The sequence below is a fragment of the Corvus hawaiiensis genome, chromosome 1 (genome assembly GCF_020740725.1).
Source record: "Corvus hawaiiensis isolate bCorHaw1 chromosome 1, bCorHaw1.pri.cur, whole genome shotgun sequence".
In the NCBI taxonomy this organism is placed as follows: domain Eukaryota; kingdom Metazoa; phylum Chordata; class Aves; order Passeriformes; family Corvidae; genus Corvus; species Corvus hawaiiensis.
Genome location: NC_063213.1, coordinates 47,538,560 through 47,565,150, shown reverse-complemented (window position 1 = coordinate 47,565,150; position 26,591 = coordinate 47,538,560). Strand labels below are relative to the sequence as shown.

The window sequence follows — 26,591 nt, the reverse complement described above, 5'->3', positions numbered from 1 at the left end:
GAAATCCTTGGCAGTCCCTGCAGGGCACCAAGTGCCCTCAGTTCTCAGGATAGTACTTGCAATTTAAAGCTGCTCAGGAGGCTGCAGGATCAAGCTACTAGTGCTAAAAAATATGCCCCGCTTCTTGCCCATGCACATACCCAATATGTCAAAGCTGCAGTCATTAAAGAATTACATGCTCTCACAGAAGGCATGATCTTATATCCTTGGGATTAAATCTGGTGCTTAGCCTTTTTTTTTCAAACAGAAAGATAAAACACATCCATAATAAAACAGATTAGCAGAGAAAATACGGAGTTTCTAAAATAAGTGACAACGTAAAGCAACAAGGGAGCAGTGCAGAGCTCACTGGTGGTTTCTCTGCTTCTCCAGTGACACCAACCGAGAAATTGCATCTGGTGATGACATCTGTGTATGTTCAGTGGTTATTTATTCCACTGAAGAAAAATTAGCTGTGTAGTCACTCTGAAAACTCTTTCTTATAGAGCGGGAAGATGTTGCCTTGCTTTCTAGGGATGAAGAACTCAATATTGCAGGGGCTGAGTGACCTCCTTCCTCCGTGAGTTTACCTGATGCCAGCCGAGGATGCTTAGCACATCACAGAAATGCATTTCGCTTCCAGGCAGTGAAATTCTGACTCTTTTGAAATTAATGGGAGTTCTGCCATCAATCTGGGTAAGATTTCTTCCTATGTCTGTAAAACAGATCTGTCTGCTGTCTGCATACGTATTCTTTGACACTCTGCTGGCCTTGGCCACTGTCACGGTGTGGATAAAACCACAGGTCATGTCTTGGACATTACTGTATTTTATAATGATAACAAAGAACTCTTCTTTTTCTAGGACGTCCTATAAAATATAAACATGCAACAAGCCCAAGCTCATCTTCCATTCACAACCCCCTCTGAAGTGTGGAAAAATGGGGAGGAGAATGTTTGTGATGATTTAGGCATCTGCCGGCCAGCTCTGATGTGCCTTGCAGAAGGATTGGCCCAGCTGTAGAAGGGATCACATCCATCTGAATATGTATAAACGTAAACAGTGCTCAGAAGCTACTGCCCAGTTTCATATCCTGCCGTCCCCCTTCCACATATTGAATTAGTGCATTTATAATGGCATTGCTGTTCATTTAATAAATTTAAATTTCAATTACAGACCACTAACAATTAGTCATACAGACTAGATATGACAGATGGGCCTCATCCATGGTTAATTACACTAAAAAATGTTATGTGAGTCTATTTTTAAAATACTATCATTCTAATAACCTTGCTGCATGCAAATAGCTGAGAAGTTCGTAATATATTAACGAGAAATTTGGCTTCCTGATAATATTGCAATTTGCACAGAGTATGAAGTTTATATTATAAAAGGGTTCATTATTGTTTCCTATTATCTGGGGTTCTTCAGGAAAAATCATGGAAGTGTTTGTGTAAAGACATGTAGCACAGCGTGATAATTTGGTTAGTCTTATTTCTCTACATGGGCTTGATGTAAAACATCAAACCAGAAAATGTGTCCAAGATAGACAAATACTTGCATGGAACATGGCAAGGGTGTGCCTGAATCATGTAAGGGGTTTTATGTTTGCCTTTGACTCCCTTGGATATCTGATATTTTAAAATTCAGCCTTGAATGGACAGACATTAAAAATATATCTGGTGATGAAAACAAAGGCTCCTCCCTCCCTTCCTCACAGCATGAAATGAGTATGTTGTATATGTTGTTCTCTTTGAAATGCTCATGTAGACTCATGTGAAGTACGTAAATGGAGGATTTTATATTCCTTCAAAAGGACTTCAACTAAGATTTAGATATTCAATAGTATTTGTATACTCTGTCTATATTTTTAAGCCTCTGAGACTCCCATCTAGTCAAACAGAGTAGGGAAAGTATCACAAAAATGTTATATAGAGGAGCATGTTTGAATGGCATTAGACTTCTGATTTCTACTTTCATGTCCTTTCATCCCTATTCACAAGTGCTTCTTTTTGTAGCTGGCTAGCAAACTGAATTATAATGCCATGCTATGAGGAATGATCCTCACAGAAAGCAATCTATCTCTGAAAAAAGCACCTTTTCAAAAAAGCGATTTATTTGCTTTTCATTACACAACTTCAGGAAAAAAATCCTGTATTAATGAAGACAAAAAGGAAGGAGAAAGTCTTTTTGAGGAACGCCAATGAGAAAATCAGGAAAGAGCATATCAGATAACACAAAACTACCTGAGAGAACCACTGACCTTGCAAGATTTAAGTTACAATCAGAAAAATTAAGGAGAAAGGCCAATTTTAATCGGAGATGTAAAAATAACCTAATTCAATTGGACCCTATGTTTCATATTTATGGCACAAATCTTTGTCCTTTTCATTTTTTTTTACCAGTCACTCTAAACCTTTAGTATCTGGAGAGCCAGTTTGTCACTGATAGTTTCTAATGGCTATGAAAGATGAAATATATATGGAATACAAATATCAGACCAGAACTTCAGACTTATAATATATATAGCACTTCTGCAACTCCAGAGTAATAGCAAGGGCCATAAAGCAATTTAAATGATCTCCTGAGGAGCCTTTCCATCCCGGCAGGACCCTGGGTGACAGCTCCCGCCACAGAGCTGCTGGGTGAGGAGGAGGCAGCACGATGTAAATGTTACTCCAGGTCAGTGATCCCTTGCTGTCCAACAGCCCCCTTAGGTGTGACCACAGTTGAGGCTGTTCCTGGAGCCGCTGTCTTGATGATATCCCTTGGGAATATCAAAAGAAAGGAATAAAGAGGCAGTGGAAAGTCCCTCTCTCTTTTCTCTCTCTTGCATCTGGTGCTGTGCCGAGTGCAGCTTAGCTGCAGGGGTGGTGACAAGCCAGCGTGTGTAACCCTATTCAGAAAAAATCATGGTTGGTAATTCTGTTAAATCACTTTATCCCTGAGTAAAGCAAACATCAGAGCAGATTTTTGTATTCTTATTTTTACAGTTTTCTTGCTTGGCTGACAAAATAAATAAAATTTATATGCCTGTCTGTCCATCGGAGTCTATGTGGGTTTTCATGTTTAAGCTGGCTGCATTCCCTAGAGTAAATGCCATGTTGCCATTAATCTCTATGTGATGATGTGCACTAAAAACAGTGTCTGTGTATGTGGCAAGAGAAGAGCTGCATACCACTCTGGAATTACATGCTGAATTCACTCATTTGCATGGCTTGCAAAACCTCTGTTTCAGGACAGGGGAAAAAAAGCAGTGTATGAAGGGAGCTCCAGGAGTGTTTCCAGGGCAATGTTTAACCCATTATTTGCTCCAAATCCCTCAGAAGTTCTTCATTCTGCGTCAGCGGAAGAATCTGTGCTGTCACATTACTGATTGCAGATTTTAGCAAGTTTGAACTGGGTCTCCATGGTCGAAGGTTAATGTTGAGGCAGCTCAGGGCTGATCTGGGGCTGACACGCTCCAGTTAGCTGGAGATCCAGTGCTGTGCCGAGGTCTTGGTAAACAGCTGTCAGCCAGTTCACAGGGCAGAAATCATCAGTCTCACTGCAAAGGGCAGAAAACACCCAGCTAAGGGGTCAGCTGCTTCTGGTTCCTCGACACCTCTTGGCTAACCCAGGTTCTGAGAAGGGCTCCTTTTTGCCATCTGAAATCCTGTATTCCATATCCAACCTTGAGAAATGCTTGCCTGCTTGCACTCTGTTTGATGACAGACACCATGGACCAGCTGTCCTTGCCTGGGAGGAGGCCCTCAGGCCCGGAAGCCAGTGAGGTTGGGATGCCCTGTGTGTTGGGGTCCCTGTCACCCTGTGGGTCACCTGGAGTTCTGTGATGCTGCATAGGTGATCTGAGGAAATCCCAGGGGCTCCACACTGCAGTTGTTACTCTCATGTCTTGGTGCAGAGTTTGGAGTGATTTCACATTATTCTAAATGTTCAAGTTCCTGTTACCATTCTCCAGTGTACTGATTTGTGCATGATAAATTAGCCAATCCACGAAATACTGACTTGCACCTAAAAAGTAAGATGACAAAATGACTGACGAGGAAATCATTGTAATGCTCTTGAGCAGTGCTAAATTGGTGATAACAGGTAAAATACTTGCTTCAGCTTGCAATTATAAGAGAGACAGAAAGCAGTGCTACATACATGTTTGAAGTCTGAAAAAGTGGTGAAACACAAAGTTTATTTTCTAGTTTCAATCCAAATACACCAGCATGAAAGATGATACAGAACTCATGGTGCTTTTTGCTGCAGACCATCGTTATTCCTGTGGGCGAGATATGGGAGATATATGATATTTATATAATTTTAAACTATGGACTCTCCCTCAGCCTGTATCCTGTGGGGCTGCAAGATGGATCTTTTAAGGGATTCTTCTTTCACAATTCTCCTCTGTCTTTCTAGTCTTCCTCACAGTACAACCCTGTGGGGAGCACACAACCCAACTCAGGGATTTTTTCTGTGGCAGCTCTGCAGAAGCAAAGAGGAGGCCCTGGGAGAGTTAATTCTGTGTCAAGCAGCATTAGCTGTAGCTCTGATTTCCAGTCGGAAATCCCTGGGGTTGGCTGAGGACAGTGCTACAGACAAGAGTTGGTCTCCTTATCCCTCTCCCGCCTCACTGATTACCCCAGGCCCACTGAAATACTTTGGGGCATCTTCTTTTTTATCCAGATGATGGAGGGACAGTGCTATGGAGGAATTGTGGTCCTGCAATTGCCCCTAGATTATGTCAGGCTTTCATCCCTCCCACTCAAAGTCAGAGGGAACAGCTTAATACTGAGACTCGTAGTACAGTACTTGTGGAAAAGAAATTACTTTTTTTTTCTTCCACATACTTTTTCTAGTTGTCATGGTTTAACCCAAGCTGGCAACTAAACATCACACAACGACTCACTCACTCCCCCTTCCCAGTGGGATGGGGCAAAGACTCAGAAGAGTTAATGTGAGGAAACCCTTGGGTGGAGATAAAGACAATTTAATGGGACAGACTGAAAGAGAATAATAATAATAATGATAATAATGGTGATAATGATGATCATCATAGTAATTATAATAATAATGATGGTGATGATGATGATTATGATGATGGCAACAATAACAACAACAACATCAGAATAGTTAGGTTATACGAAACAAGTGATGCACAGTGCTATTGCTCACCACCCACGGACTGATTCCCCGCTAGTTCCTGAGCAGAGGTCCCTGACCTACAGTTTGTATGCTAAGCATGTTGTCATACAGTATGGAATATCCCTTTGGCCAGTTTGAGTTGGATCTCCCAGCTGTGTCCCCTTCCAACCTCTTGTCTCCTCTCAGTGACAGAGTATGAGAAGCTGAAAAGTCCTTGACTTAGTATAAACACCACTTAGCAACAACTGAAACCATCAGTGTGTCATCAACATTATTTTCATACTAAATTCCAGGCACTATACCAGCTACTAGGAAGAAACTTAACTCTATCCCAGCCAAAACCAGAACACTAATATTTCTTTGGGTTTTGTCAACATTATTAAATATATTGATATGTGCAACAATTGGAACACAAACGTTTCCCTGTATGAAGCTTTGTATCTGGTACCACATGAATGGAATGTCCCTCCTTCCCCATGAAGCTGCACGGCCGCATTAAAGCTTTTCCTCCTGCAGCTCTCTTCTGTTAAAATAGGGACTCCTAAAGAACTATTCCAGCTGAAAAAACCCAAACAATATTTGCCACAGAAGCAAACAGGAATACAGCCATTTCTCTGCAGTCTGCACTGGGGAAGCTGCAGGGCTTTCCAAGCCCCTTCTCTGACCCAGCCTCCAAGAGTTTTGCCACTTTGAGAGCCTGAAGCTCTTGAAGCTCTCATTCACTGATGACAAAAGACATTTCACGGTCACCTTGTTTTTATATGTACATTGCTTTTAAAAGTGATTGACAGTTCAAGCTCAATCCAATGTTTCTAACAGCAGCCTCTTATGATTACTCTAACCACTCTGTTAAATCCCAGGCTTTTCTTAAATCCTGGGAATTGACAGCAATCTAAATACATGAATATTAACCTCGGGTCACTAGGGCTTAAGTTTTTGCAATGCACAAGTCTTGCATTAATGCATTGTTAATTTTACTGATAAATGGCAGCAAAACAATCTGATTCTGTTTCATTGTAGTTTTTATTCTTCTGGTTGGATATGGAACTTACACAGTACAAAAAATACCATTTATGACACTAGTTTTATTATTGCAAAGTGGAGCACCCCTATGTCCTAAAAATATGGTGTCTTGTGTGCGGTAGGAATTTCTCTACAGAAATTAATCTTTTTTTTCTGAGAAAAAATGGCCACATCCTCTGCTGGATTAACTCTGGTGGAGTCATATAGTGAGGAAACTGCTAACATTTTTCTTCTGAAGGTCATTATCCCCCCAGACCACAGAAATGCAATTTCAGACACTCATTCCTTCTGTTGTGCCAAGAATGGGCAATGGTTTTGAACCACAGTGATCAATGAGGTAAAATTTATGAGATATTCAAAACAGTCTCTGAAGCTCTGAAGTTCTCATATTATATATATCTGTTTAACAAGAAACATTTTCTATCTCTCACGACAGGAATACAAAATGATTGAAGTAAACATTGCAGTTTTGATTTTATTATCAAATTAATTGGGAAATTGCTATTTTTCACTCCTTCACAGTTATCTTGTTGTGTAGATAGGGAAGTTTTCAATGTGATATTTTATTTCCTCCTATAGTAAAGTCTGTTTCTGAGTTATCTCAGCAATATCCAATTCTATGGGAAAGATTTGTGATCTACATTGGTGGCACAAACAGAGCTCGGTAGTGTTTATTTCTTGCTATCTGCTAGAAACGGACAATTAAGTTGCCCTGACAATACCCAGGCGCTTCTTTTCAGGAGCAGAAAATTGTGCTCTTCCCAGGAACTACTCAGTTTACCTTTCATCAAATGAGAAGGATTTTCACTTTCATTCTCTATTTTAAAATTCACACAGGATTTATCCTGCAAATGTCAGGTGCTTGATAACAAAAGCACATATTTACTCTGAAGCCAGAAGCAGCTCATATTTTACGTAAGACTTGGAATTTCAAGGAAACTGTGGTTGCTCTTTGACTGAGCTGTAAGTCAACCGGTAAGTAGTAGTGTTTATATTTGTAAACAGTTTGGTATTTCCAGTAATTTATTTTGATCCTGGCTGTGTGTACATGAGAAGTATCACTGACTAAAGTCAGAGATTATGTGTCATGTTTTTCAGATTTCTTTCTTCTGGGTGATGAGAGGAGCATACCTGGTTGTGCCCTCTTGAGTAGCACTTTAAGTTTTGTACCTTACTGCACTGGCATCATGCCCTCCTAGCTGGTGATCAGGTCACTTGCTAATGTGCTCATTTGATTTGGCAGATGTAAAAAAAATCCTGAATAAACAGTTAAAGCAAATGTTGTCAAAAGCAGCCTCTGACCTTGGGGTATAGAGCAGGTGAGTGTGAGTTTGGGAACATGAGTATCTGGAGAAACTGCTCTTTAGGCACTGGAGCACAGGCAGTTGGAATCTCCCCCACAACTTCTTGCTATCTCCATGGGTGCAGCTTGAACTAAACAATCCCTCTGTCTACTACCGACTGTTGATAAAAATATATTAGTGAGAGTTGAATCAGGACCACAACACCATCCAGACTTGTTCAGCTGTGGATACAGATTCCAGAGTCTCAGTGTCAAGCTGACATTACTCATATGCACACTCTCACACACCTTCTTGTTAACAGAAGCTAGGAAGAAATATTCTATATGATTATATATTCAATTGCATATAAGATGCCACTCATCAGCTGGCTGACTCATTGTCTTTGTTTCAAAATCCTTGCTTGCACTCTGCTACTGCTATTAGGGTATTGTCAACAAACTCAATTAAAACTTCAGATTTGACATACACTCTCACTTCCTCATTAAAATACTTTCCTTGATAGGAATGTAAACTTAAATGAAATTTCAAAGAGATTTACAGAGTTCTTAAGGTTTTATTTAACAGCTTAAACTAATAACTTGTGTATGAATCTCCATTTCTCTTTAGATAATTACAATTGTTTGAATAAAAATAATAAATAGAGCATAAGTCTACTATCACCAAAATGAATTTCATTAGCATGTTCAGTATTTACTGGAAATTTGGGTTTCATTAACATTAAATGATAAAAACTCTCTTGCTAGTTAGAGTTAGGTCCATGTTCTTTGAGGCGCTGATCACCTTTTTTGAAGTGCTGAGGGCTCTGACGTTCTGAAATTATTCAGCAGTAGAAGCACACCGCCCACAATGCACTTAGACTTTTAGTTAAAAAAAATGCTTTTAAATTAAATGTAGAGCCACCCTCAACTTTCTATTTAGAATTTGACTTGGGGCTCTTAGTGGGTTTGCACATTGCTGTGAATGTAGCCAAATGACTCTATTAATGAATTTAATTCTATTTATGATTCTTGTACATATAAACTGTAAATTAAATTATTTACATCTTCATACACTTTTCAGTATAGAACTGTTTTTTAAGGTCCCTGAACTATCACACCAGGAAATAAGACCAGTTCTACCAGCTACACAGCATGCAACACCAGTCTGATTCAACTGAGATCAGAGAAAGACATTTAGCAGCAAGCCGCGTTGTTCCTTTCTCTAGTGAATCGTGCAGTGAATTGGCGTGTTTCTAGGCATGCATTGAAAGAGGCATATTTTAAACATTGTAGCCTGGTGGTGAGAGTGCTAAGGAGTGTGATATTACTTAAATCTATCTGTGATTAGGAAAAAAAGTGAAATTTTGCTAGAGGTCTCCTGGGTACCTTTTGTTCTGCAAACTTAAATCATTGCATAAGAGTCCAGATCTGTGAGTTCTTCTGCTTCACTCAAATCCTGCACAGTGATTTTAACGGCCTTTATACAGATCATCAAACCCTTTCACAAAGACTAATGTGCTCAAAAAACAGACATGTTACAGATATTTGCATGTTATGCCCTCACTAGTAGAATAATTTTAAACATATTGTTTGTAATGATTAAACTGTTAAACTTAATGTTTGCATTGGGTTATCTGGTGAAAGTCAGTGATGTCCACAGATGGCAAATACATGCAAATATCCATGTTTGGTATGAGAAATGGGGGAATACTGCAGCAGTCAAATCAAAAGCAGATAACCTCCAGCTATATCACTGGTGAATCCTGATTCCACTGAAGTCAGTAGCAAAACTCCCATTGCTCTCACCAGAGACAGCACTTTAGTGACCCTGCTGTAATAGCAAATTCATGTAGCACAGGGATCAAGCATTTGAAAATAACATGGAGTGTCAGAGCAATCTTCTGAAACAGGCTGATTAAAATCAGGCAGATCGGTATATTCTCTGCCTCTTAAATCAGTCTGATTTTAATCAGCTGCTTTTGGGAGTTGTTCTGAGGATCTTTTTGTACATGTGTAAATGCTTTGCAGACTTCAGCCCCTACACCAAAGACAGTGAAACACAATGAGTTTTATAGAGGCAGAAGAATAATACTACTCCTCTATTGACTTTGGGAGAAAGAGAAATGACAATTTATGGAAAAAAATGTAAGCATGTTTAATAGCCACATAGCATATCAGCTGAAAAATGTGATCCTGGCAGCACTGGATGATTTTCAGCTTTATTTTACTTGTTATTTCAGTGTAAGAATTAAAACTAATTTAAGTCCATAAACTCAAGCAGCATAAAAATGTAATTTGAATAGAACAGTTTATACTAATAAGACTTCTTTGTTTGAACTAACAGAAGAGGTACAGGAGGTAGCACATTTTTAGAAGCTAAGCCAGCCACATTCCCCTTACAATAGAGTGGGCAGGAATCTCTCAAAGATCAGTGGTAGAGCAAGCACAAACAAACAAACAAATACTTGTAAAGGAAACAGACAGAGCATCCAAAATAGAAAGAATGCTGTTGTTCTCTACAGGAGTGTTTTCACTCTTATCTGTACTACATAACCAACCTAAAACTATTCAGCTAGCAAATAGTCAGAGCTTTAGAGGGACTTGGATGGCTTAGGGGATTGCTTTTGGGATACAGAAGCTTTCATCTCTACGTCATTGCTTCTGGCTTTCATCCAAAGGGGGTAGTGATCAAAAGCTGCTGTATGATGAGCCCTTCAATACTCTGCATGAAAGAGGCGGAGGGCATCGTGTCTGCTAACCTGCACCCCCAGTCCCCAGCTGAGACCCCTGTCAGCCCTTGCTTGTGACACAGGCTTGGGGTCACCAGGGACCTGGGGTTCCTGTCCCCATCACCTCTCCACTAAGGATTTTTGCACCCCTGCTAAAGAGAGCTGCATCCACAGGGTTCATGGCACAGGGGTACTGCAGGAGGGTGTGCACCACCACACTGCATCGCTGCCTGCCCCAGTCTGGTAAGGGTAGGAGGAAAAACATCCAGAAACATGTCCAGATGGATGGGGCTTCAGGCAGCAATGTGCAGGGCTTCAGGCAGCAGTGTGTGGAAGGCTGTCCTTCCTCTCACAAGTGCAAACAATAGCATCAGTTTCACTTCTCATTAGGCAGAAATTGCAAAGAGGGAAGGGGAGGAGAGGGGACACAAACCATTCGGGTTAATACTAGTGCTAACTGCAGTTATGGCTGAACTCCTGGCAGCCCTCAGGAATGGGGTTCTTGGATGACATGGTAGATTTCAGAGGCTATGCAATATTTTCTAAATCAGATATAATATTCTCAGCTTTTTTTTTCTTGTGTCAGAAAAGAGATTTGAAAGAGCAGACCTACCTGCTAACTTCTTCGGGCTGTGTGGAAATAAAACTTTGCTTGGGAAGAGAATGCAAAAATTTGAAGGAACAGGCTGGGCTGGACAAGGAAATTGAGTTACTCTGATCAAAAGAGAAGTGAAACTCCTGGTGTGATCACCCAGAAAACTTACTGCTGGCAACTGTGAAATTGGTGCTATATCAATAGACATCAGAGACACAATTACACGGTTTTAAAAGGAGTTACTATTTTAAGTACCAGAAAGTCTTGGGAGAAAAAAAAAAAGGTGCAGGTTTTAGTCACATATCTTCAAAGCTGTAAATCACCATTGTTTACATGTGTTAAAAAAATAGTTCTCAGAATTATGATCTTATGAAATGACAGAAATGTTTGGTATTAATTACCTCATGAAGGAGATGTAATTTATGCTAATGAAATCTACCATGTATGCATGCATTTGTTACAGGCTGTCACCCACTAATACGGATGAACAAGAAGTGGAAGAGAAAAATCACCTGAATTACTGCCACTTAATAGGTACAAGAATTCCATGCAGGCCAATGGTTTTTAAGTCTCACATGGAATTCATATGACTGATGAAACTGATGTATGGGAAGAAGACAGTTCCTTCTTGACTAGAAAAGTGTGTGAGGACACACTGCATCTGAGGATTATGAGACAGAAAAACAGAGCAGGAGTTAACTGTAAGAGCTGGAAGGGAGTCATGCAAAATAGCAACTTTCAGGTGGCAGATGCTTCCCTCTCCCAGTCAGAAAACACAGTGTTGAGGGATGTGCTTGTATCAGACATGGAACTAAAATTGTAGCATCCCCAGGGCGTCAGGCAGCTGCACAAACCCAGCTCCTTCATTTGTGTCCTTGCTCCTGCTGTATGTACCTCAGAGCCTCAGCAATGCGTTTGCAGTGTGCACCTGGCTTGCAAGACCACATCATCCACTACATTTTACCTGTCAAATAGGGCGTGTTGCTTCTCTTCCCATGACATTTTAGCTCTTCTGGAAAGGGCAGAGTGGTGGCAAGAACTTGGCTCTTCACCTTTACAAGCTGGTGTGCGCACATAATCACTTGACTCAAGGAGCTGAGACTTTGGGAAAAGCACCAAATGTTTATGTGCCCTGAGATAAAACTGTGAGATTCAGCAATGCTGCTTGGAGTGCCAGGAGCTGGTGGGTTGGGCACAACTAGGTTTCTATTGACGTAGATTAGTGTAATTAAGATGACAAGTCTGATACAGCCCCAAATTTAAGCTTCTAACCCAGAACACCCTCAAACCCCTTGTGACATTATGCTGAGGAAAGGGGAGTATGGAGCCGCTGGGCCGGCTCCAAGAGGAGTTCTCCTGGGAGCCAGATTTGTGGCAGAGCCAATGTACACAGAGCAACGTACAGGAGTGAAATCAGCCTCATGGTTTTGCTTGGATATCCTCCTGACAGGATGAAAGCGCATTGCTTTTCAGACACCAATGGCTTTTGGTGCTCCAGTTAAAAATTTTCTTATGAAAACAGCAGATGGAAATGAATGATTGTCATCAAATGGCACAGTCATAGGTGGGAACTAGTCACAGGCCTTCAGAGTGGCTTTGGGAAGTGCCTCTGATCAGGACAAGGCTCTCTGCTGCAGGTCCTGTCCAGGGGGCTCAGGAACAGTTTAGCATCAAAGAGCTCTGCTTGGAGTAGAGCTGTATAGCTCTTGAATTATAAATGCATTAAAAATATCAAGCATTTTTCAGAGTCATATTTCAAAATTTTTCAATCTATCAGCAGAGTAGAAGAGGTGAAGAAAGATTTTGCAAGTTGTAGGGTAAAACAGAGCAGAGAGTAATAAAATACTACTTGTAAACGAGCCCAGTTGGAAAGAGAGGCTCTTTATGACAGTTTGCCGAGGCTGTAGTGTTTTGCAAAACTGTGTGATAAACTCCAAATAGCTTCTCCGCAAATCTCTGGAGGCAGAACTGAGCTAAGGCTGGCTGCTGTTGCTGCCACAGCTTTCAATGAATGAGCTCAAAATGGACCCTCTAGTGATAGCTCTGTCAAAGAATAACAATCAGATGCTCTCAACAACAACAGCTTCAACATATATATTTTTGTAAGTATAAATGAACCTTAATGTGCTGGCTTCAAACAAAATGAAATGCTCAAAGTTTTTAAGATGTGTGGTTGGACTGTGAACAAAATAAAAACGTGCTGCATTTCCCCCTATGTTTAGACTGCAAAGCACGATTCTCACTAGAATTGTGATGAGAACAGAATACAAAAATAGTTGGTGTTGGTGGGGAAAAGACTAGAAAGGTAGCTCTGCCATCACCTTCAGAAGGAAAATGTCAGGGGACTCACCATCACCCAACAGTTCAGGTGCACTGACTCAGAAAGGGAGGGCCTGAATGATTTTGCAAGCTCATAGCTTTGGGAAGCAGAACAAAAATCATGTTATGGGGGACACCCTTTGGACTTCAAAAATTATTAGTCTAGAAATGGGTTTAATCTGAGTCAAATTAAGTCAAATTATTACCTCATTATATTATCAATGTCTCTACAAATACCTGATTTCATAGCACCCCTAAAATCTGCATTTGGAGATTGCACTGTGTCTTCTTTCCCAGCAGAATAAACCGGGAACATCTGCCTCTGAAAAGCACGAGGAGCTTTTCAACAATGGCATGTGGTGCAGGTAAGGGGAATCTTCACACCAAGTTATGTTGAGTAAAATAAGGGTTGTACTGCGAGTGACAGTCAGTTTTGCCTGTGTGACTGTCCAGAGGACTGCCCTGCCACCAAAGCACTGGGAGTGCTCTCAGAGCTACTATGCAAGAGTTAACATTTCTGTGGTGGAGGCAAGGTGTCCTTTTTGGATTCTGCTCAGGTGTAGCTGCTTGTGCTGTCTCAAGGAGCTACTGCTATTGCCAAAGGAAAATTAAAACAAATCTGGCTTGGCTAATAAAAGGCTATGAGTATTAATGGCTTTTCCTCAAATTGCCAGGAAGTTTCAATCTCTGATGTGATAAAGATAGATTATGTACAGACTGGTCTTATCATGCTATTTTTAAATTTTGATATGCTAGAAATTGCAGTCATTTGCCCCAGTCTTTTGGCAGGGGGTGTAAGAGTCACAGTAAGAACGTGAAGAGAGGAAAGAACAATTCTTCGGCATTAAGGCTATTAGTTTGGACAGTAATAAAAACAACACCACTTTACAGACCCAGGTCTCAGAAGTGCTCAACATTCACGGATCAGTAAAATCAATAGCCTCTACTCAGGATTACTTAAATCTAGAGCTTACCAATATCCAGTGCAATTTAATACTGGTTACCTATCAGCTTTTAATGATTGTATGTATTTTGACAAAACTGCTAAGATATGTTGTTACAAATAAGAAATTCCTAACTGTGCTACACAGTGAAAAATAATCCACCCATACAAGGAAAATTATATTAACAAATGCTGCTAAGAGCAAACATATTTACAAACCAAAGCTGAGCAACAAATACATATACCAGATGTTACTGAGATATAGATAGTCTGAATTGCTCAGCTAAAGTAGCTGAAATTCTGCAGAGGACTTTTTTTAGAGCATGTATTTAATGATGGATATCCTAGCTCTTGAGCAAGTTGTCATGGAAGTCGGAACACAGCAGTTTTGAAGTTGTCTGTAAGATTCAGTGGTAAATAAAACTTCAACAACTCCAGATAAATTTTCTCCTTCTTCTTCCACATTTGTAGGTAAGAAAGACTCTTCAGCCATACAGATAATAAAATGGAAATGTTGGAAGGCACTTCCACCGTTAAATACCAACTTTCATCAAGAGGCAGGATTTTCTGTGAAGTGACAGAGGAAGGCCGTTCTTCCCCATTTTTCAGTCCAAGACTAACTGGCTGTTTCCCTTACCCCCTTATCTTTTCTACAGATCCCATGTTTCACAGCAGTTGAGGTAGCTGGAAGGTGCAACCCACACAGTCATTTACATTTATTGTTGCTGCACTTTCACTCCCTGACATTCCCTGCTTACCTACAGTTGTCTGCAATTTTGTCTCATCCTCTGCCTCCAGCTTGGAGGAAGCATCCTGGTTTCCTGGCAGGAAAATCCAATCACCAAAGCAAGCCCAAGCTTTGCCCTCACAGTCCATCCAGTTCCACCAAGCTCAAGGCATTTGGCTCTGGAGGCTCAGCTCTGAAGTGGCACAGACATTTGCAGGGGTATTTTGTTGCCTGTATCAGGCAACTTCTATAAATCCTCCTTGGTCAGCTTTCCTTCTCATGGGCTGTTTCTGAGACTATCTCAATACTTCTTGTTGATGTTTCTTTCAATTCTTCGATAACCAAAATGAAAAATACCGCTTTTTATTAGAAACAGTCAAATCGGAGAAAGTGAGTCCCCAGACAATTCCTGCAGCATGGAAGGTGTTTTTTCTGAGACAGGAAGTGTTACTTCAGACCGGCATAAATGCTTTGCATGTGCTCAGCAGCTGGGAGCCTGCTGATCTGTCCCTCGACATTGTACATTTCAGTGAACATGCACAACTCTTCCAGGCTTTTCACTTAACCAGAAAACAACTAAAATTGTTAATTTTTATAATGGTGTTCCACATGAGCTGGCAATGAGTCAGAATCAGTTTGTCTAGATCAGCAATACATCCAGACCCCTTGTTTTTTTGTCCTCTGATAGATTTTACCTTGCATCAAATGTCGTCTTGTTATATTTAAAAGTCCTATCAAAGCAAGTAGTGATATTTCTCACAGAAAAGACCTGGTTTTTACTTATGAGGGGAAGGTCTGTTATTAGGATAAGTTCACAACTATTTCTACTGTTCTCCTTTGGCAAATCAATGAAATTCAGTATATTTGCAGAATGCTCCTGGCATGAATCAAGCACCACTCCAGCAAGACAGGCATTCCTGGGGATGTCCCTTCCCTGCTCAGCAGAGATTGGCCGCAAAAAGTCACTGCCCCCTGATCACTGGGAGGCAGAGCATGGAGATAGGGAAGGTGGAAAGTGCAGCAGATGCTGTGGAGCTGATACAAGTTAACCAGTGGAGTTATAACAACCCTTGAGAGTGGCTATGAAAAGCTGGATTGAAAAGAGGATCACTTGTAAAAACTGGGACAAGGCTGATATTGGCAGACACAGGAGCGTGTTATTTAAGAACAGAGCTGTCAAGGAAGTCAGTTGGCAGCTTTCTTCTCTGACCCTCCTGCACAAATACAGAGGTGGTTTTGGATGACTTGCCAGCTAGGTAATAAAAGCTGTCACTATTAAATATACACTAATATTCCTGCTGTATCTTATCATAAGATGTTTCTTCAAGGATTCAGCAGATTCTGCCAGAACAGAAATACACCAAAAGAGCAGAGGATCTCAGTGTTGGTAATTTGATACCCTTGAGCTGCAGAGGTGTGAGGGTGGAGAAGTGAGGTTGTACTGACATCATAACCAAATTCTGAAGGAGTTGGGTTGTTTCTTACCCAGCTCTCAGCACTACTGACTGCCAGCCTTAGTGGGGAGAGCAGCTCAGCAGGGAGTGACTCAGCCATGCTGCTTGGAGCAGCAAGCACAGGGGCTCAAGTTCACTGTGCCAATTGGCTTCATACAGTTGTGTCCACACTGCAGTGCCTTTGGGCTCAGCTTTCTTCAGGCCCACATCAAGTGTACCGCTTCCCATGCCCCTTTGCACTACCACAAAGGTATTTGAGGTCATTTGTCTCCTGATTTATCTGCACCATACACTTCTAGTCAGCCTTCAGTATGCTCAAGTGAGTTCTCCGCATTGCATTCACTCTGCAAACACGTTGCATGTTACCGGTTGCCACTGCTGCTGACACGACATGTGATACTACGCCAGGACTCAGGATAGTTTTCTCTCTGCCTGACACTGCCACCAGCAGCTGTTAGAGTCCTGCAAGGAAAGGGGAGACTGTGGTGTGGAGTATGTCTCCATAGGTCAATGTTAGAGGGTACTGCATGCATACATTGTAGTCTCTATATTCTCAAGCACTGCTTTTTTCCAGATACCTCAACCATCTCTTGCCCCACCTGCTCCTAATTCCTCTTTCAGAGTCAACCATTCCCCTGAGACTGTATCACATGAAGTCTGCCTTCTTAAGCAGCTGTCCCACCTTCCATGCTCCCTTGCCCAGTATAATATATACTGGGCTTTACAGTCCTCCATATGTCCTGTCCTAAACCTTAAAAAAAACATTTCCATGTCATGGAGAGCTACTGCAGTCTGGCAGTTTCCTTCTCCCTGTGCCCTACAGCTGGACAGGCTTTTCTTTCCACTCTGAGATACCCCTGTAATGTAAGTGCAAGCTCCCAGGCGTGGACCCTGCATGTAGTCATCAGAAATCCAATAAAAGCAGATTGCACGACACCCCAGCTGGTGGCTGGGATAAATTATAAGAAAACCTTTAAGAATCCAGATAGCATTCAGCTTCAACAGGCTGAATATATTTATTCCTTTAGGACCATTATAAAATATGGCTAGTCTTGGCTTCCAGTAAGAACACAAGTAATTAGGAAATCTAGTGCCCGTAGGTACATTACATGCCAGCAGAGAAAGCGGCAGCAGCAGCAAGATGTAACCAGTGGAGGCTAACTAGGCTCTCTCAGCAGTCCAGAGAATATAATGAATCACTGTGTGTTTGGAGCCAATATAGATCAGCCCCTGGAACTGATATAGATCAGCCCTTTCCACCCAGGCGTCCAGGAAACACATTTAATTTTTTGGCCAAATTTAGCACAAAATACATTCTGGTTTATAGCAGAACAACTTGATTAATAGAATGTAAGGAAGTGCTCTTCCTCCTCCTCCCCAACACACCCATGCAGACAGCACTCCAAAATACATTCCTTGAGGTTTCTTATCTTCAAGCAGATGTCATTCTGAAGTGAACATGTCAGGCATTCTCATCCTCCTGAGCAAAGCAAGAGATGGCTGGCTGTCACATTTATATCTCCAGGAGTTCAGTTTACAATTCAAACACTCAAACAAACAGCCTCACTACATTACAGCAATGTTGTTAGTAAGACTGGGAGGACCTATAGCCCTGTCAAGCTGTACCTACCCTGGAATTGCTTCCCATATTTCCATGTGTGCTCTTCCATGCACTGCCTGCCTGAAGAAAAGCTGGGCAAAGGCAGATGGGGGGATGCTTTTGTGTCTTTGCACTTGCTGCTTTTACTCCTTAGGGAGGTAGCTGAGGCAGGAGAGCATCCAGCAGGTAAGTGCAGGAGACAGACAGGGGAATACAGTTGTCAGACTGTGGCTACGGGTGCTCCTGGGAGGCTTCTCTCCCAAATGCTAATCTGCCATCTCCATTCCCTGAGGTCTGATGAGCTCAAAACTCACAGCTGTATTCTCATTGCTGTTTTGTGCCTCAGGAAAGCAAGTTGTAATTCTCTGGAAGTATCAGTGGTAAATCTGCCCCATTACTTCCATTTACTCTGGTCTTCCTGATGCTTCTCAGCTGGTACAGCTCAGAAATGCCATCTCATCAGAGCTCTGCCAGCAGAAGCGGGGAGAGGGACTGTGAGCACAAGCACCGAGCCTGGCAAAGAGCACACTCTGTAACAGATGACTATGGGTTCTTTTACTTTGATGATCATCATAATACATTTTATTTATATGGCACCTATTTGCATGGCAATAGGAGCAATATGTGTGTTTCAGTGAAATGAGACATGACAGCAAACAGATTAAAAACTACGATTCATCTTGAAATGAGGGAAAACAATCAAATGAATCACAGAGCCCAGCAATGGCAAATCATTCTTAAAAGAGCGTAATAGCAAAACAAATGAAAAAGACAGTGTACAATGCTTTTTTCCTTGTCTGATGGCAAATACTGAGTGACATTGCCAAGCCTATTCAGAAACAGAGCCCAGTTTACCATTAAATTTCATGGAAACCCCTAAAGAGGGAATTATGTAAGTAGAACTTCAGTTGTGCATTAGCTATGTGCTAACCCCAGTATACACATGGGTTTGGACCCTTGCAAAAACTATTACCTTCTAATCCTTGCATTGTTCATCACGTCGCAAGAATAAGGAAATGTGTTTTCCCAAACTTTAAGCCCCTTCAAATAGAATGGATTTAAAATTGAAAAATAATAGAACAGACCCTATTAATATTCAAACTCCATTTTCTCATATGGAATTCTTCAGCTTCCTCAGCCCTAATTAGTTTTTCTGAGGCTGTCAGTTGTAGGCAATATCAACACTCTAGTCATCTCTTCTGCCTTCTCCTCCCATGTCCTCACCCATATTCATTATTCCTATTCTCCTCATGCCAGAGCATCAAGCCTTCTCCATGTGCATTTCTCCTAATGACTCATCTTCCTGTAAGGCACCAAAAAATGATACAGCAGTCTATGTACAAATGAAAGAATCTTAATACAGGACATGGAAGAATCTGATTTTTTTTCCAGTGGGAGGGTCAGGCATCTAATGCCCCATAAGATGCTGGCTGGGTTGCAGAACCAGAGCAAGAGAAACTCTTCATTCATTCATTCAAATTTCTAACAATTTGACTTCAGCTGCTCTGTGCTGATCACTTCAGAAGAAAACTAGGCTTTTCCCTAGAATCCGGATTTTAGACTTGTATGTTCCTACTTATTATGTTTGTCTACTGAGAAAGCTCTTCCCTACTTATTATGTTACATAAATATTTCAATAAGCAGTGGAGTATAGGACTAGATGTCCTCCTGGCAAGTGACTGGATCTGCCACACAGAAAAGAGCAGCAGACAGAGAAACATTTCTGTCAATTTAGAAAAGATATTTTACAACTCAAATTAGCCAGGCTGCCCTTTCCTGGGCTTGTAAATGTACACATCTGGATGTCATGAAAATGTATTAACACATGGCCAGCTTTTTACCCTGTTAGCAGCTGTCCAGCTATGGTTTAATCATGCTGCATTAAGCTGATGGAAATACTCTCCTGACTTTGTGTGTCAAAATGTTTAGTTCTGATTTTAGTGTATATTCTCCAATTCCTTAGAGAGAAGAGAAAATATCAGCATGATTCAGGATATTTTAGGAAAACAATGCAAGTGCCTTAAGCCCCTGGGTACCCTCTGTTCCTTCTCATTCCACTACTGTTAAATTATGTTCTGACATAACAATCAATGGAAAGATGTGGGAGCCAATAAATAATGTGTGTAATTAAGCTGAGGCATTGAAATGTCTGTCTTTCCTGAACTTGGCCCAGAGAGTGGGAGGCTGTGCTCTGTGATAAGCACTGTGCTCTGTGATAAACACCTGAGCTCCTAAAGTCAGTGTGGGGGCAGAGATGGCTTGCTAGGAAAGGATTAGCAGCAGTAAACAGAGAGCAGGAAGGCACCTGATGGGAAATGCTCTGGCCACGCACAAGTCTTTCTCACCACGTACCTGCATCCCTTGCCCAGATGTCTCTGGCTGTTTTATGGTGACATGAGCAGCACTTGGTATCTTCCCTTAAAGCAAGAGAGAGGCACCAGGAGGAAAACAATTTGTGGAGAGGAAAGTCTCAGTTGAAAGAACCCAGCTAAAGAAGCTCACTGGAAACTGTTGTTGATGGAAGTTCTCAGGATGTTGGAATGGTCACTTTCACCAAAACTGAATCAAAGCCCTGAGCTCAGGGGTGCAGTCATAGAGCTGTCAGCTGGTACCTACTCCCTCAGGGGCACAGAATGATGTATTGTTGTCTGCAGATGTTTGTAAGGACCAGGGACCTGCAAAATGTCAAATGCAAATAGATGTTTGCAGTGCTCCTGCACAAACATGACTGCAGTGCTTCTCCCTCTCCAGCCCTACGAGCACGGTGCTGCTGCCATCTTATCTGAGAAGAATACTCTGGTGCAATCAACTTTGTTCCAGCATTTTGCAAACCCAGTAGACCCATTTCCTGACAATGTTCAGCAGACCCCCAGTTTGGAAAATATTGTTGAAGAATCCTGTAAGAAATATGGTGTGACTAAGGTGGAATCTTAGTTTAAGCATTCTGTTTTGTGACTTTTTTCAAGCATTTTCCAGCATAAAGGCTCTCACCATCTGCCTGTAAGCTCCTGCTGAGCCTCAAAGGGCTGTGCTTTGAGGTGTCTTTCAGTAAGGAGCTGCCGGGTTAAAGCAAGGGTTAACTGTTTAAAAGATCAACTTAAGCAAGACACAATTCAAGCTAACCTAATGATCATGCCTGGGTCAACACCATCAGATGTAGTAGGGCTGAAGAAGCAAAAGGAAGAGCATAGTGTGTGGAGATATTTATAACTCTTCTTTTTGACTGACATTAATTAACTTGCCAACTGGACTAGCTCACAATGAATCAACATCCTGCAGAATTGCAATGTTCCACCCAAAGTGGGAATATACTTTGCTACTGAGCTGTCAAACACATATTTATAAAACACCATGATGCTGGAAAGTGGTTCTGCAGTGTGAAGCAGTGCAGATATGAGCTATACATCTCAGCTGCAGTATCCTTTTTTTTTTTAGTAACTTGGTTATGTTTACATCAACCACTTTTTACCTTTGTATTTGTCCTTCAAAAAGGAGTAAGACACAAAAAACCCCACATATTAGAAAAAAATGTGAGGGTCATCTCGGTGCATGTGTTTGTCACAGTAATGCTATTTGGTGCTACTGAAATGTATAGAGGATAAGTAATGTTACTACACAAATTTGCATACTAGGGAATTAAAAGATAATGTTTTGACCACAAGAAGCATTCTATATTTTCCTATTAAAACAACAGAAACCTTTTGAAAAACTTTAACACGTAATTTGAAAATAAAATATAGGCATTGTTCATTCTGTACTTTGCCCATCTTCTATTACCTGCCAGAATCTACACACATACTTGTTTTATTGGAATGTCTGTCTTAATCATCAGTATTTTGATTCCTGAAAGAGAGCAGCCAATTGTATGTTATTAAGATTCAGATTATTTTGGAATGAGCAAGATAATTACAGGCCAATCCTGCCTTCAGTTTCCTATCATAATTAAAAAGTGCTAATTCTGATTCCCATCAATGCAAAGCAGTTTAAAAAATTCTGGAGTAAAGTACTTCTTAAATAGGAAAGATTTTTTCAGAGAAGATATATTTTACATATAATATTTCTGGTAGAAATTAATTTCCTGATCCTGAAAAATGGATGGAGTTTGAATCTCCTACCGAATTTAATGAAAGCTGATGGAAATTTTGTGACTGTGATTCTGTGAGTCTGTGGGTTAGGCCACTAGCAGAATTAGAAGGGGGACACAGGCTGTAGAAGCTTTTGGATGCTGTTCATTTCATCATCTACCTTGAATATTGCCAGTTTCCAAGACTTCATAACAGTTGTTGTAAAATCAGACGGATCAGAACCATGTTTTGGCTGCCAAAGTTATTGGTGAAATTTGATAAAAAAAATTTGAAACACAGTAAAAACCATTGCATATTATTAATAAAAAAAGGCAAGAAACAGATAATGTCCATGCGCCATGTTCTTCATGTCTCTAAAGCTGCTAAGTACTCTTCTCTCCCTCTTAGGGTAGCTTTAGCCCTCTAGAGTATAAATGAAGCATCCTCTTGCTGAGAACAGTGTACTATTTTGTCAGTTAATAACATCTGTAAACACCCACATTTAATGACAACTGCAATTCATTTTCAGCTTCAAAACAGAATTTGTGATTTTCACTGTGAGAACAATGACAAGAATGTGAAGACGATGAAAAATGCAATCTATTTTGCCCATACATTTTTAATAAATGAAGCACATATTACAGTGAGCTATTTTTAAAGCTTTTTTGTCTGTGATGTTAAAGTGTGTAGGTACAAAATCCATCAAGATAATACATTAATGTTTAACAGTTAGCACATCAAACTCTGTTCTGAATAAACAGAGATGCTCTTTTACTAACTAGATTCTATTCTTTCCAACATTTCTTTAGACTGTCAGAGCTTATTTACTTCACTCTATTTTTGAAGCACTAATGTAATCTTTTTTTAATGCACTAGAAAACTCAAAAGCCTTGCCATACTTTTAAGTTATCACAGCATACAAGTTTGGAATAATTTATTGTTATATGCTCATTAAGATCTGATAAAGTACTAGACACAAATATAAACATGTAAAAGTTTATACACTAAACCAAAAAAATATGTGTTGAGACCAATAGAGTAATGGGCACATTTAGAACATTTCTAAATTAATCTGTTCTGGCTTAATAACTAGTTTTTCCCTTCTTTCCAGTGTCTGCAGCACTTAATTCTGAGCAGCGTAATTCTGATCTCTGGTAAGACTGACGGAATCATGACTGGATGAGGAAACCTCAACGTTTTGGGTTGAAACTGCTGCCATTGTTAGATATCCACAGAGAGGACACTTGAGATACTTGACAAGCTTTGTGAGGTGTTAATTGGCAATTGTCCTTAGTTCAGCCCCTTCTGAAGAAGAGCCAAAGAGCTCAAGGAGAAGGCCTTGCAGGAATTAGTCTTTGAAGCAGCAGAAGCTCTTGGTGAGAAATGCATCAGCTGGCTCAGCTGACTCAACTGCACCGAGAGCAACTCTGTTACTTATTTCCTACCATCTTGGAAGAACGAGAATACCTCAACGGCAAAGCTCCATGGAAAGTCTGGAGACAGCTTACCCATCCACCTGTCTATCCAAATCCCTCTCTATCCCTAGCTCATGGCTGAAGTATTTATGTGCTAGTCTAGCTGGTTTATTATGGGAGGTAGAGGTTGCAATGATAGTTGTTCAGATGCCAACAAGTAGGCATATGAAGTCCATCAGATGATATAAAGTATGTAAGACATCTGTGTAGAAATGACAGTGAAGATGAAGGAAGATCTAGAAGAGTCTGGCACCTTCTGGAGAGACAGCTGGACACCACGCAGGCTGCCTGCAGTCAAAAATGTCTTTTAGGCAACAGATTCCTACCTCGCATGACTCACAACTTTCCATGAAGTTCTGTGTCATCAGGGACAAATGCCACAATTTGCCGGTTCTCCCGACATGTATGGAACACAGTGTTCTCATCCACTTTTTAGGTCAAAAGCAGTCGATATGTTCTCAGTGAAACGCAGCTTGTTTCACTCCGTAATATACTGCAGAAAGACACAAGATGCCATGTTTTAATGACCTATTAAAATGCACCTACTGTGCTTTAAAAAGCTTCAGTTTGGGAAACTTTAGCTACCCAAAACTGTACTAATAGTCAAGTAATACATGCTTTACTGTGTGCTATTCCTATAGTAATTTGGTTCTGTAATATTTATCAATAAACATCCATTTTAATGAAATCTATTTCATTGAGTTCATACCCCTATTTATGGAAAAAATAGATTGCTATGGAAGGAGAGGGCTTCTAGTGCACTCCATAAAGATATTTTAAAGCTGTTATTTTAATATAGTACCCTGGAAATGTAAGTGATAATCACAAATCCTATTTGCTGGGCTAAGATTTCTGTTAAATAGAAATCAAACTCAAGTATTTAGTTTAGTTGATTGCAAATTTGCACTCAGTGATTAATACAGCACTAAAAAGGTAGGATTTTCTCAACATTCCTTTTTCCTTATAAAGAGGCAAAAAGGTCATGCCACAGAAGATAAATGTACAAAACCATATGCTCCCTTCTGCTTTTCTGAGTGGAAGAGAGCAGACAGCTGCATACTGTGGCAAGAGGATGGATCCCCAGTAGGGACTGACAGCTCTGTGTTGGCTTTTGGTTCAACACAGAAACACTTCTCTTACCCTGGAAGGGCTAATTTATGCCATATTCCCTATGATGATTTGACATCCCTTTCTTTCTAAGGTTGGTCTTACTCCTGGGACTGTTGTGAAGGGCACAGCAAAGGGCTGTGTTTGCTCTAAGTGGCAGAGGTCAGCCTTCACCATTGGGGAATGTGAACTTTGGGTGGATTCAAACTTCTAAAAATTTATTTCAATTTTTTCAAGAGCTGATACCTGCATTTGGGGTTTGGTATTGTAATTGTAACTGATTTTGACATTGACTGCTTTGCATTTAATAAAATGCAATTAATTTCCAGCTTGAGGAACGAGCATATTAGATGTCACACAACCTCCACTGCTGGCCTTACCAGTAGCAGTGTGTGTAAACATGAGCTGTTGCACAATGGCACTGGTGATTTGAGAGTGGATGCATCTGTAGAATGGTTGTACCTGGCCCTGCTGTAAGTCACTTTTGCCCTGCCTTTGAGCCCTGTCTTGCATTCTTCAGACACAGATAGGAATCTAGATAAGACATAAATTCAGAAACCTGAATCAACAATCAGATTGAGACTAGAAGAAATCACATGGCCTTGTGACCTGGCCAAATTCTGTGTACACCCCCTTCAAAAATTCAGCCTAGAGCTGAATACTTCTTTACTTCTTGTCTTAATTTTTTTTTCTGAAACAGCTGTGCACTCTTCAATATCAATGGCATGTCCTCTTTCCTTCTCCCTTCCCCCCTCCAGATTCCAGTGTTTGACTAATAGACAAATAGACAGTGTCTGCAGAACATGTATGAGTTTATAAAGTAATTTGGTCCCTAGTAGGTTGAAGTCCAATACACTACTAGGTTGCAGGTAGCTACCACTACTATTTACCTTTGTTCTGAGTAATCTTATGCCCAGGAAACTACTGCTACCAGCTTCCAATTTTGATAGAAGACTTATTTAATTTTTGTTTGGTTTGGGGTTTTTTCTTTAATGAAAAGAAGCCAGATAGGAAAGAACTGCTGTTAAAAATCCCTAGCAGTCTGTCAACAGAAAGAAAAAGGATTTTTTACCCTTCTCTGATAGGACTAACTCAGCTGTGTATTCCAGGTATTGCTGCTTCTAAATTTTGCTTTAAAAAAGAGTCCTGAACGTCACATAATTTGATTTTTAGTAAAATAGTAAAGAAGTAGAGAAGCAGCCCTGTGATGTGTACACAGCTTTTGAAAGGCATAATAATGCTCCAGAACACCTAGGAGAGGGTCTGCTAAAATCTGAAGTCAAAACAAAAATGAGGACTCCATATGTAATGTTGCTAAAACCAAGAAATCATAATTTACTATTTTTGCTAGTTTTATTCATAGAAGTGCCTAGGGGCCAACAAGAAGTGGAATTTTAAAAGATTAGGCACTGTTCAGACACAGAATGGAGATAATCCTTCCTTTATGGATCTTAAAAGTAACTAGATGAGTCTGAAAAGAAGGAAAAGGGTATATAGTTGATAAATACTGTAAAAAGGATAGTACTTTTATATATTACAGCTTGTTTAAAATATATATTTATTTTGTATAGAAGAACATAGAAGATAGTTTAATTATCCAGTGCAATGTAAAACACTGCACAAATACAATTTCCATTTGGTCTATAATTATTCTCTATAAATGACAGAAAACTAGGAATGCAAAGGACCAAACAGTCAAACAGTCCCTGTCCCTATTCGCAAGGCAAGATGAACCGTACCTTTGAGAGTCTGAAGGTTCTCAAAGACTGATGATGATGGAAATTCTGCTATATTTCCTAGGTAATGTGCAAAACCAATATCTTGCATGAGACAGTTTAGTCAACGAACAGAAATTCAGCCATGCCAACAGCCCTGTGTCCTGTGAGAAACATAAAGTAACTAGCCTGTACCTCCCCTTTAGCAGATGCTGCCCCAAATTAGTCAGCTTGCTCTCAGTTGCCTCCCCTGGCAGAAATTTGTCTGAGGCAAAGGAAATGAGAGTTTTGTCTGTAGCTCCCACAGACAGATTTGTATTGTATAACTCCATACATCTGTATTGTAACCATCCCCATTCACCAAAAGAAACCTCTTGCACAAAGAGGTTCAGGAGGCCATATTTTCCTTTGGCTTTTCAAAATGCACTCCACAGCAAAAATGGTGTT

At 40.5% G+C, this 26,591-nt stretch overlaps 1 long non-coding RNA gene across 2 annotated transcripts; it reads left to right on the top strand.

Annotated features, from left to right (window-relative positions):
- The first annotated feature begins 329 nt into the window (after nt 1–329).
- On the top strand, nt 330–24,014 carry LOC125325828. Of its 2 annotated transcripts, XR_007203570.1 has the most exons (5): nt 330–412; nt 486–675; nt 11,204–11,274; nt 13,360–13,424; nt 22,959–24,014. It is a non-coding gene; the product is annotated as an uncharacterized LOC125325828 (long non-coding RNA). The 2 variants fall into 2 exon arrangements; XR_007203569.1 differs by having other exon boundaries at nt 343–675.
- The last annotated feature ends 2,577 nt before the right edge of the window (nt 24,015–26,591 follow it).